The following is a 15,691-nucleotide window of genomic DNA, read 5'->3' on the forward strand; positions in this document are numbered from 1 at the left end:
ATTGTATCGTATTGTATCATATTGTGTTGTGTCGTATAGTATCGTGTTGTGTGGTATCGTATCCTATCATAAGTCTCCCTGCATTCCACTCCTAATAGGGACTCTGTTCCAATGAAACGGTGTTGGAGGTATGCCTTAAAGCTGCTGTTGGTAGTCACAGAGTAAACATCTGTTCAGAGAGAGGGACTTCGAATGTCAACACTATCCCTCCCAACCAGATTTCCTCTTAGACCCCCAACACAGATCAGCGTGTGCAGTCATGATAGTACCGGACTCGTAACCAATCGGAGGACGTAGTAGGGGCCACCCCTCAACCAATCAGGACAGAGGATTGGAGATTAGCTATGATTGGTCTGTCATAACAGGAACGAGGAGAAAAATAACATTGCTTGCTACAAAGGCATTGGAAAACAGAGATTTCGCAATAGTCTCAAATTACTCCACTTACCAATGAGTACTGATAGGCAGCTTAAAGTTTTTCAAACTTTCTTGCAAAATGGACCTGCCTTCTTTGAGATATTGTCAGTTAAAGTCTGAAAAGCTAACTTTGATAATTTCGTAATGACAGTCTTAGAATGCAGTCTTTGGTTGTTCATTTCTTCGTTTTACAACTTTTGTCCCACTATCGCTAAGCACTAGTTGCATCTCTCTGTCCCTCAATTATTTTGTTCTTTTTTTTATCTCTTCGTCTCTCTTGTCTGTAGCTTAAGGCTGTGTCCTGATTGTTGTGTCTCCTCGTTCATAATCCTCTCTCTCTCTCTCTCTCTCTCTCTCTCTCTCTCTCTCTCTCTCTCTCTCTCTCTCTCTCTCTCTCTCTCTCTCTCTCTCTCTCTCTATGTCTATGTCCATTTACTGCTCTGGACTCAGCCAGTCTGGGAGAAAAACAGAAAAATTATATATTCACATAATTACTAAATGACAGACTACAACCATTAGTGTAATCATTTATCTGTGTCTGAACACATAACCGTAAAAATACCTTAATAATGGAAGTTCAGTTCTCTAATTTCATATTGTCAAAGCAACAGAGCCATGAGGAGGGAGGCTTACATTTATTATTTAAAAAAAGAACATCACTTGTATGATCTAAATAATGACAGAAACTACTCAAGGAAGTTGCAGAGTGCTTTCAATACAGTGTATTTCAAGGGAGGTTATCAGGCTTATGGCATACATGTAGAACGCAGATAGACACTGACATGAATGTAGAAGAACGGTTGGGGTTATAGTATGCCTCACACTCCCTCTGGTGTCATGTAACAACCAGCGCTGTAGACACAAATGCTCTGTGTGTCGAATCGCCACATGCAAATCAGTCGTGACAAAATGGAATTTAAATATTTTATTTTAACAAAGTGGCAGCCTGAGACCGTGACTGTATTTGGTTAAATTTCAGACAAACTGGCACATGTGAAGAACACTCAGAGATACTTCAGGGCAAATTAACACTCCCTGATACGGGGATGTGATGTCTGGGTTGAGCTGCTGAAGCTCTGTGTTTTTCAGCGTTTGGCATTATTAATTGGTTCTGACCAAAGTAAGCACTTATTGCAAAATCTCCTCCAAGAAGAAAGTAAGAAACAGCAATTATACTACTGACAAATTTCCATGTTTGAAATTCAAATAACAACCAAAACCAGAACACAGTGGCTAAGCTGTTTCCTCACAATCCTACAGACACAAAGCTTACTTACAGAATTTATACAACCGTTTTGGTTGGATTACCCAATTACAACTCACAATGTCATTTTGGGAACACATGTTAGGGGTTACCTATTATGGGGAAGCTATTATGTCGATAAAAGTAAGTATCATTGACTCACTTTGGTTAAGCTAGCCTTATTTGGATCATGGAAAGTATGAAAAGATGGATGACGTACAGCTGCCCAAAAGTGAAGCCAAAACATGTCAAGCTCTCTCTACTGGTTGAATGCTGCATAGGTCATAAAGCACACCTTCTCCATGTTAACAGATGGGACATAAGTCAAACAAATAAATCAAAATACACCTACGGTTTCTATTTCTCAAACATAGTTTCTGCCATTGTAGTTCGCTCCTAAAATGTTAATTTGTGCCCCAGTGTTCATTTTGTGAAAGAAGCTATGTAATGATCACTTACACAGGAGTCATTGAAGTTTCCATAACCGTGAGTGTCAGCTTCATGCATCCAAGCATTATGTGTGATGAACCTTTTCTCTGCCTTTGTGTCTGTTTTTCTGGCCTCTGCATTTCTACTGTAAAGGTGTGAAAAGCTTCATGACTCATAATTAACAACCGTTAAGACAAGGAAAAGCTGCAGCGTTCAAGATAAAATACGATAAAGGTGAGAAAAGCAGAGTCCTTTAAATCAAACTGTTGTAATTGAACCATCAAAAACAGACTGACTGAACGGCTAGAAAAACTACGCTATTTAATTCAGGCTATTATGAGTGCTGCACTATTTAAATTAGACCACCATAAAGGCATTCAAAATACTATGATGGCTGGGAAAGCTGCACCTTTTAAAATGCATTACCGTAAATGTGGTAAAAAAAAAATAAAAAAAACAGTGCCATTCAAAATTATTAATTTTTTTTATTTTACCTTTATTTTACCAGGAATAGTCCCATTGAGATACAACGTCTCTTTTACAAGGGAGTCCTGGCCAAGACAGCAGCATAAAAAGTTTCACAGATAGAACAGGACAAAACATATAGTGACAAGTAACTATTACATTGATTTATAAATTAGCAGTGTTAAGCTACTTTAAGGGTGAGAAAAGTTTCGTGGAGAGCCCCAAACTCAAGAAAATCAAACACTACCATAAAGGTTGGGAAAGCTGTGCTGTTTAAAATAGACTACTGTAAATGTGAGGAAAGCTGCAAAACTTAAAACAAGACTACCATGAAGGCAGGAAAAGCTTAGCCTTTTAATAGAGGCTACAGTTAATGTGAGAAATACTGCAATGGCAATAGAAGCTGAGCATCGTAATATAGATTACTGTAAAGGCTGTAGAAGCTGCGCCTTTTAAAATAGAGTACCATAAAGGCAGTGGTGTTTAAAAAAGGCCACTGGTAAAGTGAGTAAAGCTGCATTTGTGAGAATAGACACGCAGATTAAAAAGTAATAATTGGTCCTTTCAGTAGATAATTATGTAATTATTGGCTGATTTAATGAATAATACAGACAGTCCTTTACCCACATTTCAAGGCTTATTTCTATCACTTGTTAGTAATGGTCCTAAAACTCTGCTTTGTTTGGATTCAAGTGTTTCCTCTCCTCTTTTTATCTCTCATTCTTTCACTCCACCCTCCTGTAAGTCATCCTGATACCTGAAGTATTTTCCTGGACAGATTCTCTATTTACCCTCATGTCCGTGTACGTGAAAACACACACCTGTCACTTTCTAAAGTGGAACACACAAAAAAGTTAAAGGTCAGTGCCTGCCCAAGGTTGCCTCTCCCCTCGGGGAGCCCTTTCAAGTGGACACACACATGCGTAAAAAGCCAAGACATGACACTACAACAAGCAGGCTCGGACTGGCTATGAAAGGATCGATGAATAATTTAACCCCCTAACATCATATTTCCCCTGGCAGTAATGTATACAGCAAAGGCCAGCATGTGAAATGTGTGTATCTGCTTTCATTTTGTGTACGCCCTATATGCTGAGAGGTGGCTATTTCAGCTTTCTAATGTGATGTGTGAGAGTATTATCAGAGCTGTAGGTATGACAGACACACAGCCCCACAGCCCGACTTCCTGGAATTGCATTTTTTTTTGTCGGCCGTCTCCAATATGAAACCTGTCACCTCACTCCCTCCAGGCCATGCAAACCATGATTGAGGCATTTTCTGCGAGGTGTCACTATCAAAGGGTGCACGCTTGTGAGGGGTTTTGTGTTTCTGTCTACCTGCCTGAACGTGGTAATGGGCTGGTTTTCATGCCGATGAAGACTTTTACACATTTTCAATCACCCTTCCTTTTTTCATTTTTTCTCCCCTTCCTCAATCCTCTTCCTGTCACTTTTTCCTTCTCTACTTCCCTCGTTTCAACCCCATCCTTCCATCCTTTTCCTACCTCTCTCCTTTCCACCCATCCTCCCTGTCAACACTGTCATAGCTTGGGGAGCCCTTCGGAGTATTACAGACCTCTCACCACTAGTTCTCTTTATGGCACTTTCTCTTTTTTAAATTCAATCAGGCTTCAATAGAGACCACAGAACCATTTCAATTTACTACCTGGACGCCACAGGATGGAAAGTCCTACGCTAACATAAAGGTCTAAATGGAATGGAAAGAGAGGGAGAGAGAGAGAGAGGGAAAGAGAGGGAGAGAGAGAGAGGGAGAGGGAGAGAGAGGGAGAAGGAGGGAGAGAGAGAGATGGAGAGAGAGAAGGGGGATGGAGGAAAGGTTTGTCATGGAGGGGGACAGGGGTGTTTTGAAATGGTGCCACGGAGAGATAACGGCAATGGAGTGGTAAAAATAGAGAGAGGCAGGGGAATTAGGGGGGAAGGGGGGGAGAGAGGAGCGTAACAGGGGATAAGAGAGCAGAAATGACAGGAAGGGGAGAGAAAAAGGGAGGGAAACGAAGGGTAGGAGATGGAGAGCAGGAGATAAGGGAGTACAGTAAAGGGAAGAGGTGATAAATATAGAGTTTTTTTTAGTCAGAGCAACCTATGGATAACTTTGATGCTACACAGTGCTTGCATCCTCTATGGGGATGAGTTAAAGAACATGCTCATAAAAGAAGATTAATCTATCTATCTAATCTATTTTTTTCTTTGGAAAGTCAATACATAGCTGAAGAAATGACATATCTTGACCTGCAGCCATCATATCGTCGAGAATATCAACCGTTTTCTCACTATTGTTTTGACCTTGACTTGCCTTCCTTCTTCAGGGCAACTTTCCATTCACTCCCCCCTTCGGACAAAAATAGACTCCTCACAGCCATCATCACTGCCACTTCTTTGTGTGTTTTTGTGTTGCGGGTTAAGTGTTTTTCTCAGTAGATTTCAAGCGGATTGAAAAGCGCCTTCACACTTAGCTCTCTCATGGATAGTTGCCATTTCAGTCCTGCTGAGTCATTCAGCGAACCTTGATTGTCCTTTGGTGGCTCAAGAAGAGTGCATCACCACCATTGACACTGATTAAAAGAACATAATGTGTGTATGTGTGAGTGTGTTGGTGTTGGTGAATGTAAGAAGAGATCATTTTGGCAGTTTTTTCTGTGATACTACTCGTCTGACTCATTTTCTCAAAAAGTTAGCAATGTTCACTGACTTCTTCAAAGTTGAATCAAGGAAGGAATGCCCCATAAAAACCTGTTACGCTGTGTGAGCTTAGCACAAGCATAATATTTCCTTTTTCTTTGGCTTTTGGGAAGGCCCCTGAATCATAGGGTGCTATAGATAGCACCTTTAATTAGCTCTAAAGCCTTCTTCTCCTCCATCCTTTGAGCTGAAGTGATTCAGTGTTTTCTGAAACAAGTGACTCATGGAAAGAAATGTTGGGAAAAAAGGTCTAATTCTCTTACAGAGGGTCACCTTTAAACTTGTCTCGTTGCCTTTACATAAAATAAAAATGTCTTTTCAGGCTTTTAAAGTTTTCACAAATTACTTGAACTTGACTAAACTGAGGGCAGCTGAGAACGATTTGGATTATAAAAGCAGTCATTTTTCTTTGATTATTACTTATTTAGTACATGGCTGTGTTCAATACTTGATTCTGATTGGTCAGAACTCCATAGCAACAGTCTGTTATTTCTTAAAAGCAAACAGTTGTTGTGGATACAGCTCTAACCACAGACTATAGCGGACAAACTGCAGTCAGGGGAGGTTAAAGGCACAAACACTATAGGCTGCCACATTGAAATCTACAAAGCTGAAGATGGTGCATGAAGTAGATACTAAATGGTATGGGATAATGCTGCGTTTAAGGACTGATAATGGAAAAGAAAATGTTGCAGACTCTGACAGTGACAAGGTAGAAAACCTCAATCGGAGAACCTGCTCTACTGATTCAAGCCTCCTGGTTAACCTTGTCTCACTTCACCTTCAGTGGATCTGAGTTTTATGATTGATATGATTTTACTATTGAGTCATGAATCATCAATATTCCAACCTTAAACATTATTATTGTTATTTTCACAAACAGACAAACAAATAGTAAACATACACATTAAAATATATTTAAGATAATAAACATCTTTTTAAAATAAAAGTGGCTAACTTTTAACCATTACATTTAAACATCCATTCTGACCTGTTGTCATTACTGAAGTACACTGATACTAAATAAGCTTCAGAGTTTACCTTTGAAATGCAAGCAGCTCCAAGACAGAGGAAGGGACTATTTTTTATTGGAAGAAAAAACAACTAAATAGATTTGCTCCCGCCTCTCCTAGACTTTTTGTTTTACACCATTGATGTCTCACTGTGTAATAATAATCGTAACAATGTATAGTGGGCAGGTTCCCTAAAGCAGAATGATTACTTAATTTTCTTCTTTTAGTTTTGATATACATGTTAATGTACAGTGAACTAATCGTTATGCAAGTTAGAATCCTGACAGGTTGAGCAGGACCCCAATGCATAAGTTATCATTCATAAGGATGATTTTATTGGTTTCAGGATGGTTTACTTCTACAAGCAAAAAAGTATTTAGTCCCTCCTTTTTCTTGGTTGATAACACTTTTGCAACTGAGACTGATCAGCCTCCCTGTGGGATTAATATTTGTCTGAACATTTCATTTCACGGTGAAGTTAAAACATTAGTCTGCTTATTTGTTATAATCCACATTAAACTGAACATTTCCATTGAAGGTAATATTAGACACAGTGACTTCTAAGTGTAAATAAACAAAAAAAAAAAAACACAGTAAATCATGAACACTTAAAACCTTCAAAAACTGCTCTGCGAACCAGTTTTTAAAAATCAAAAGTGAATCACACTCTGCAATTTAATCCCCAGTTATATTAGATAAACAATATTATTTTTCCTGTTGGCTTCAAATTTTCTTCCTCACTGATTTAGAGCGCCCCCTTTGGAAGGACGGCGCCCCTAGCGTTTGCCTAGTCTACCTATGCCACGGGCCAGCCCTGGTTACAATCGCTTATTGAAAGTTACATTGTAGAAGTCAGCAACTCCCAGATGCTCTCACCTGCTCAGCTGCCATGCCTGAATTGAAGAACAGGATCTTGCTCCACCTTTCCCTATCATAGAGAATTGGAGCTCAGTAGCTCCTTGCTGCTCTAAGCTGCCAACACATCTGTGCCTTGTAACTCTCACAACCAGTCTAAGATGGAACCTATCATTTTTGCCAGAGTCAACAAGCAGAGGTGAAATGTCCTGAACTCCTTTCTGCAGATTGATTTGATATATCATGTGTGTGTTTAAGTTGTCCCTAACTGGGAATTAATTACAGTTTTTAATGGGGTTTTGATCAGAATGAAGTATTTAACACAGCCAGGTGATTAATGGAAAAGTGGGATAATAATATGCAACAACAAGCTGCGCTCTGTCCATTATAACTTACAGAAGTGTTGGTACCTGTATTCCACTCTGTCAGCTTTTGTGTTTTACTAGCTTTAATAAAGCAGTCCCCCTCCTCCTGTTTCTGTAAATGCCACCTGTGGGAAGCCATTTAATGCTTGGCTTATTAATCAGACTTGTTTTATAAGCAGGAGATGAACACTTAAATACTTAAGCATTGAGCCGGGCACAATCAGCGCAGAAACAGTGTTTGTCTGCACCTGTCTAACTGACTAGAGAATAGTGTGTGCACTTGTCGGCTCAATTGGTGCCTGTTGCTAAGAAAATAGACGTTTGAAAGGGCCATACACCCACGCACACACACACGCACACACACACACACACACACACACACACACACACACGCGCACACACACACACACACACACACACACACACACACACACACACACACACACACACACACACACACACACACACACACACACACACACACACACACACAAACACACACCATGGGATCAGCCATGAACTGTGCCATCACCTGCTCTCTGTCTGCACTGATTGACGTTGTACAGTGCTCACAAAAGCAGTAATTTAGATAGACCAGATAGCCTCCCATTGTGGCATTGAGGCATCTTTGCCCCTCTGCGCTCTTAATGGCTCAGAGTAGCATGTTGAACCTCCCACAGCTTCTCTCTATTCACAGGACCATAAAAGACGTAAACACAAAAAATTGCAACAGTTAGCTGCAATTAAAAATAAAAGGGAATCATGCTCTGTATTCCACTGGGAAGGTTTTGCTTTAAAACATGAGTTTGAATGGAAATAACAAGCTTTCATTCAGATTTTAATGCTTCAGGTTGTGAAATATATATATTTTTTTACCAATAGAAAACAGAAATTAGATGTAAAAACGGATGTAGCAGAGTTTCAGAACTTCTTAGTACTTTATCATAAGAACAATAAACACAGTTTGATGCTGCTCTTTCTTTTTGTCATAAGAACTGATATCCCTCACCCTACAGACTCATTATGAAGTCTGTGAGTCCATCTGTATTCCACAAAGTTTCACTATTTACCATTCGCTTGACAGCGGAGACAGCCCATTATATAAAATTCATACTCAAGTGACAAAACCCTCAGAAATAAAAAGATGTGGTCCACTGAAAACTGAAAAGCCGCTGTGAATGGGAATGAACCGGCAGTAGACAGGTTTGCACCCCTGCTGCTGTGATTTCCTTGCCTTAGGCATCACACAGGGAAGGTGTGTGTCTTTGAAACTGAGTCCAAGTTTCAAGTGGGGTTTTTGCAGCATAAAGGCGTTACAACAAACTGTGAATGTAAGAGCTAAATTGCAATGTTTTAGGATCAGACAGTGATGATTCTGCATGCTTTTATCATTTAGAATCAAAAATACATGGATTTACCCTGATAATACTGAATAACTTCACCTACATGATACATTTTTTGCTGTATAGGTACATTTCGACCAAGAGTTCTGGGGTCCCCAGAACTACTTTACCCTGAAATAAAAGGTTCCTGTGCCCCCATTGTTGTCTGCGTTTCGACTGCGGGCTGAAGTCCCGGGTATATTGTGCAAATCAGGCCAGTGACGTATGAAGAAAAAAAAAAAAAATTATTAATATAATATAAACTAATATGCATTCCCAGGAACTCCCTCTGTGTTTCAACAACTGTGTTAAATCCACAAACACCGTTAAGTTCAGCCAAAAGTCCCAGGACCTTTGAAAAGTACTACCCCCAGAGCAGGGGCTTTTCAGGGGGGAGATTAACTACCCCTGAAATAAATTTAGACCCTGGTTCCTCCGGTCGAAACGCATGTAGTTCAGGAGTGAAGTCCCTAGTTTTGAGGTAAAGTTCCTGCGGTCAAAAAACGCCTTATCTCTGAACTTAAACCTTGAATACTTCAGTGCCAGGTTTTAAACTCCAAACTAGCCACTGCAAAAGGCTCAATGTGACATTCCAGATCAAACAGAAGAGGCAGCTTCTGTATCCCCACACCTCCACTTGGTCTCTGCATTGTATCAACTGAATATAGCTTGACTGCATTACTCAGAGAAAAGACTAATGAGAGAGAGAGTGTCTTGGTTGGAATCAGGGAGAGATAAAGAGATGGAGGGTGGAGAGCAGACCCGTAGGAAGATGGAGGAGAAGGCCAGTAGCGGCGGGCGAGGTGGTGATTTGTCTTTGAGGCGCGGCGGTGTTGGCGTTGGCAGCGTCAGCTAAACAAGGCCATCTCATTTCCTGTTGTCTGCAGGAAGCAGCTGTCTGCTAGTGCTACCGCTGCTGCTGCTACTCAGAGCCCCTGGTCATCAATCTCCCCTGTTTTAATTGGTCTGCACCATACTGCGACGGACCGGCACACACACGCACACACTCACTCACAGACATACAGTACACTCTGACAGAAATAGGTGCAGAGACTTAAATATGAAAGTGAGCAATACATGTGTGGATGAATGCTCTCTCTCTCTCTCTCTCTCTCTCTATTTATATATATATCTCTATCTCTCTATCTCTCTCTCGCATACACAGATTGAGCATATGTTGCACAGAGATGGATCTACAGCTGCATACCCTTGCATCACTTATCTCCTATAATCACTCATGATCTTCCACCAAATTTCCCTTCATCAGCCTTGGTTGAACATTCTAGCATGTCTACTTATAGTACACACTTATCTTTGCCATATGTGGAATGTAAATGCTACTGAAATTAATTAGTTTAGGTGTAAACACCTTTCTAGGTGGAATACAGCTTCCATACAATTAAGAAAAAGAGCACATGCTAGTCTTATTTCTGTTGGGTTTAAGGGTTCTGATAAGTATGCTATGTCAAATATAGAACATGTCTGGCTTTAGCTGTCAAATTTGCATTCATAAAAACTGAATATGTTATTTTGTTTGAATGAGTATTTTTGAAAGCAGACATTTTGTCTTGGACACAGTAGAAAAAGCCCCATTGTGTTGAATTACATTAGTATTGGTGATTATCCAAGACTCACCATAGAAGAGCAGATTTTTGATTAATATTTGCACCAAAATGATTACTCTAATTGCTCAGACATTTCAATATAAGTCTTTCTACTCACCAAAGACCATGTGTTTAAAGTTCACTCTTGGTTTCAAAAGTGGAACAAATGTAAGGGGCCATGCTAGCATTATTTCCAGTGTCATTAAATGCAGCAATCAATACATCAATTCTGATTGATGTAGCACCAAATCATACAAAAAGTTATCTGAGGACCTTTAAAAAAATGAGCAACTCAAGGCCATACTCTTTGACATATTATTCCAACTGTGTTCACACATGCACAAAATTCCCCCAAATTTGCCAATAATTTTCAAGATGGGGTGCATGTGTGAAGAAAAGCAGCCTCAAATTTACTTCTGAAATCGCCCAGAGTTTATCCTGCTAGCTGCCTTGTAGAGTTTGGATGTGAAGTCAGGGTGAGCTGGTGTTAGAATGCAGCAGGATATAATCTGGGAAATTCAACATGAGCAAGTGGGCAGGGGCTGGTCATGCAACCAATGGGAACCCAAAAAAACAGACAAAACATGATGAATAAAAACATCTGAGGGTGAAGAGGGAGAATAGTTTTCAAGACCAGAACACCGAAGATTTCTACACATCAATCTGTTTGCACGTAGCGTTGATTTAATGCAAAAACTGCCATAGCCTTTCTTCATCTACCATCATGTCTTTAACATCACACTTCAGCTTCTTCACCTTGCTTTGATGTCATGCCCTGCCTCCCGACACTCTCATCTACAACCCCCTCTTGTCTGACGGGGAAGACTTAACACTGTGAGTGCCGTGTGTGAAAGAGAAACTTGGAAGCTCCTGAAAACTTGTAGAAAATTTCAGGAGTGCATGCCTGAAGAGGCTGTACCAACATTGTTTTACCATAAGCAGGCACTTGGCAAGATTTGGCAACAGTGCGAAGGAAAAACTAACTTATAACAGGCAGAAACCTGGAGCAGAACCAGACTTACACAGGACTTTCACCAGATCTGTGTCTGATCCGCTACGGTCCGTCTCCGATCCGCTAAAGTCTGGCTCCGTGCGCTCTCTTCTGTCAATACCCACCGGTTGCAATTTTGGAACGCAGCATGAAGCAGGACCGCCGGACATCTGGAGTCATGTGATCAAGGTTTTCCCGCGGCAATCACTGAATCAGGGATTCTACTCCTCCTCTCCTCATCCATGTTATCTTTATCAGACTCCGAAAACCTGTGACTTGATGACTCCAGGCCTGACTCCGCTCTAAATGACATTTTGTTGTCATAGTTAAGTTAAAAACGATCTAACAATAACACAGAGTGTTTTATTCTGAAAATTAACTGGGTTTTTATTTTGTTTTGGTGCCTGACTTCTTGTCCCGCTCCATCTGCTCTGGGCTGAACTGATGCGTCGTGCTCTGGCAAAAATAGAAGTCTTACGTAACTGATCCGTTGCGTTCCGACCTGCTGGATCAGAGACGCAGCCAGAACACAACGGAGCGGATCCAGTTGGGGTTAACAGATTGACTAGAATAGAAACCTATCAGATCCGGTATTGTGACTGATCGGAGACGGACCGGAGACAGATCTGGTGGAATTTGGCCTTTATGGTGAAACGCTATCTTCCATGGCTGGAAAATGCTCATACTGCCCCCTAAAGTTAGTTCATATAAGTTTACATTATGCAAATGAGTTCAAGGTTTCAGTTGGAAGTTCCAAGTCTTACCACAGCAACCTGTCAACTGAGATAGACTGTGTGTCTCCTCCCTCGGCTCGACTTGAGGTGACCAAACAGAGTCAGCAACAAATGGGTGATCTCACAGTGACTATGTTGTCTTCTTATAAATCATTTATAAACCTACAGGTAAGTTTTGTGAAAGTTGCCCCACACTCAGTATGCTAAACGGAAGCTTGCAGCAATTCTAGAAACATCTAATTTGGGCACTTTAGCATAGAAGCTTCTTGGAAGTCTTCAACTAATGATCTATACTTTTTAAATCAAAATGTTTTTTTTTTGTTCCGCCGAGTCAAGTTCAAGTGATAATGTGGAAAGAGGAGGCTCATAGATTATTTCAGTGACCCTCTGCTCCATTGATCATCCGATTTAAACCATATAGATTCAAGTAATAGGAGTAACAGAGTAACAGGAGGATGAGCCTTTGTTTTATATCCTATTAGCATCACTCCACCAGGAGAAGTTCCTGATTATGAAGCCCATTTATACCTGCTGCTGTAAGCATGTGGACACACACACACACACACACACACACACACACACACACACACACACACACACACACACACACACACACACACACACACACAGATGCACATATAATTTACATAATGCGTCTTTGCACCTTCCCATCACACTCCTCTCTCTCTTTTGTTCCCTTAAACAAACACACATTAATGCCTCCCCTCAGCCTTGCTCTCCCTTTCTCTCTCTCTCCTCACACACACACACACACCAAACACACACACCACACACACACACACACACACACACACACAAAAAAAAACAAACACACACACACACACAAAAAGCCTTCAGCATGTGTGCTGCAGCATCAGGGGCAAGGCCAGGGTAGAAACAGCGGGGAGTCTGGCAGAGGCGTAGGCGGTGTGTGGGAAGACCATATGCATTACAGCAGGCACTGATGAAAACACACGCTCGTACGCTTAATCACACACTGTATTGTCACATCAAAAAAAAAAAAAAAAAGAGAGAGAGAGAAGGGAAAGGAAAGGAAAACAATATATTCAGACACACATTTCTTTCCTTGTGTCTCACCCAGACACACACTTAAAGCAAATCCTGTGCAGGTTTCAGATGGTGCACACCAACTGGAATCTTAATTCTCCCACAAAACCAGTCGTGATTAAAAGAGAGAGAGACCAAAGTCAACTTATTGTGCAGCCCGAGTTGTGGAAACAGCTGACACAGTGCCATCTTGTGGCAGTGGAGTTTAAAGCATGAAGGCATGGAACATTTACCTGAAAAGCACACTTCTGCATTCTCAAAAAAATCCCCTTTTTGACTTAAAAGGTGCTCTGGCATCACGTTGTTTAATTGTCAGTCTTTAATTCACTGCTCTTTGAAAAGCTTGTGTCTTTATATTCTCAGCTGCAACTTCATTAATTTAACACCACTGTAGAAATAAGTAAGTAGTGTGCATTGGAGTGTGTAATATTCCCACTGAATCAATATTGAATGTGCAGTTGGGGTAACAATTAAAAGCCGCCATTCTTGCATTTATTCTCAGATCCATTGGAATGAAAGCTAATGTTGGTGGTGCCATAAAACCCATAAAATGTCGCCACCCATTAAAATCATTTTATGACTTTGAAATCTTCCTGAAGAGACTGGGAAGTACTGCGAGTAAGAGTAATTGCATCTAGATAAGTGCTTTCAAGTGTCGCCGGATGTGGCGTATTGATGTATTGACAAGTGGCTGTACATTTTTATGGCAGCCCATGAGCGTGTTCCTGTGCACACACACACGCCTGCTCTCTCCCTCTTTCCCTCTCAGTTTGCAGGAGTTCACTGTGCCCTGTCCTTGCTCGTGTGACAGGTCTGTTACAGAATGAGCCCTCCTCTCCGGGGTGTCCAAATCAGAATTCACCATAGCTGATGGCTTCGTGCCTGAGGGGAATTCTGGGAGATTTAAAAAATGCTGACTCTGTAATCGATCCTTGCACACTCTTATTCCGCTGTCCTTCCTTAAATCTTTGTCTTCATCCCATTTCTCTTTCTGCACCATTACACCACTGCTGCAGATAGAGATGGATGGTGGGATCCCAACCCTTCCAGTTTAAAGAAGCATTTGTTACCTTAGGTTAAGTTTTCAATGAGGAATTAATTCAGAGTTCCTTCTATAAAACACCTTTGTCCTTGTCTGTTCTCATTTGTTTCAGCTATCTTTATAAATGTAACATTTAGCTTTCTCTGATTAATCCCAGAGTCCTCAGACAGCAGTTTCACTTATTACCCAAATCCCCTTTGGTATAGATACATTATGCCTTCCAGGAATGTTATTTCTAGACATACATATGTCTCCAGGCCACAGTCTTGGACATATGTTCCATTATGACCCATAATTAATTGCTGTCAGGAGCAACCATCACAGGTTGCCATTAATAAACTAAGTTTGGAGTGTAACTGGGGCAGTCATGTTGGATCCAGAGTGTGCATGGGCCGATACTAGATTCTGACGGTATGATATCCTCGAACAGAAATATGATGCTTTCACAGTATGTTATTCTGAAATGTCTTGGACTCTTATAAGCATCTCAAATAATTCTATATTGATTCTGCTAATTCAATATTGATGTACAATGAACTGTCTCAAACATTGGCTTCTCTGCCTCTGTGATGGTCGTCTGACAAGCATCCAGTTTCCTGGTTAACCGGCTGACCAGTCCCGCTCCATCTAGTTTATGACTGGTTAGCTGGAGCAACAACATTAATGCCTTGTCGAACAGTTTTCTAACAGCCAGATCAACCAGTGCTACCAAAACACTGTAGGTGCTCTGAAAAAGATGCTAGTTGAAGCGGTTATAAAAAAATGGACGTAGTATCTGTGACGTCACCCATCTGTTCCTAAGCACTGATTTGAAGCCAGTCGGCGGCGGGTGCCACATTGAAAATGTTGAACACAACTAAACTTGGTCCAAGCTAGTGTGAGGTAAAAGGCGGGCCTTTAGCCTTTTCGCTAACAGCTACAAGTCAAGTCAGCCACATCCTTATTTGGGCAAAACTTGTAGGTTTAATATCCTCGAAAATACAGAGTTATAAAAAAATTCACACCCTGTACAGTGCGTGCCGATAGAGAAATTAGCTACTCAGACCTAAATCGTTTTTTGAACCAGGCTGTAAACATGTTTATTTCTGCTGAAAAGATCGTCTCTTTTGAATGGGTGTGTATGTGGTTTCTGGTGTTCCTGCAGCCAGCCTCAAGTGGAGGCTTGATGAACTGCAGTTTTTGGCACTTCTGCATGGCCTTTATATTTTAAGAGTGGAGGTTGCCGCTTGCTTGGGAAAAACTCTACAAATAGCAAAACAGAATTACGTAGCGTGCGAGCTAACCACAGCTAGCGGGCTGTGGTCATTAATACATATCACCTCACAGTTTCTCTGCTACATGCACATTCACTAACTTAATACAATGACTGGCGGGGGCTGATTTG

The 15,691-nt window shown here is 41.0% G+C and overlaps 1 protein-coding gene across 1 annotated transcript in view; it reads left to right on the forward strand.

The window, feature by feature from the left end:
- The window catches only part of exoc4 (exocyst complex component 4), a 179,584-nt gene that overhangs the window by 94,994 nt on the left and 68,899 nt on the right, over positions 1-15,691 (forward strand). The gene's annotated exons all lie outside the window — the stretch shown is intronic.

The sequence above is a fragment of the Notolabrus celidotus genome, chromosome 21, assembly GCF_009762535.1.
Source record: "Notolabrus celidotus isolate fNotCel1 chromosome 21, fNotCel1.pri, whole genome shotgun sequence".
Classification (NCBI taxonomy): domain Eukaryota; kingdom Metazoa; phylum Chordata; class Actinopteri; order Labriformes; family Labridae; genus Notolabrus; species Notolabrus celidotus.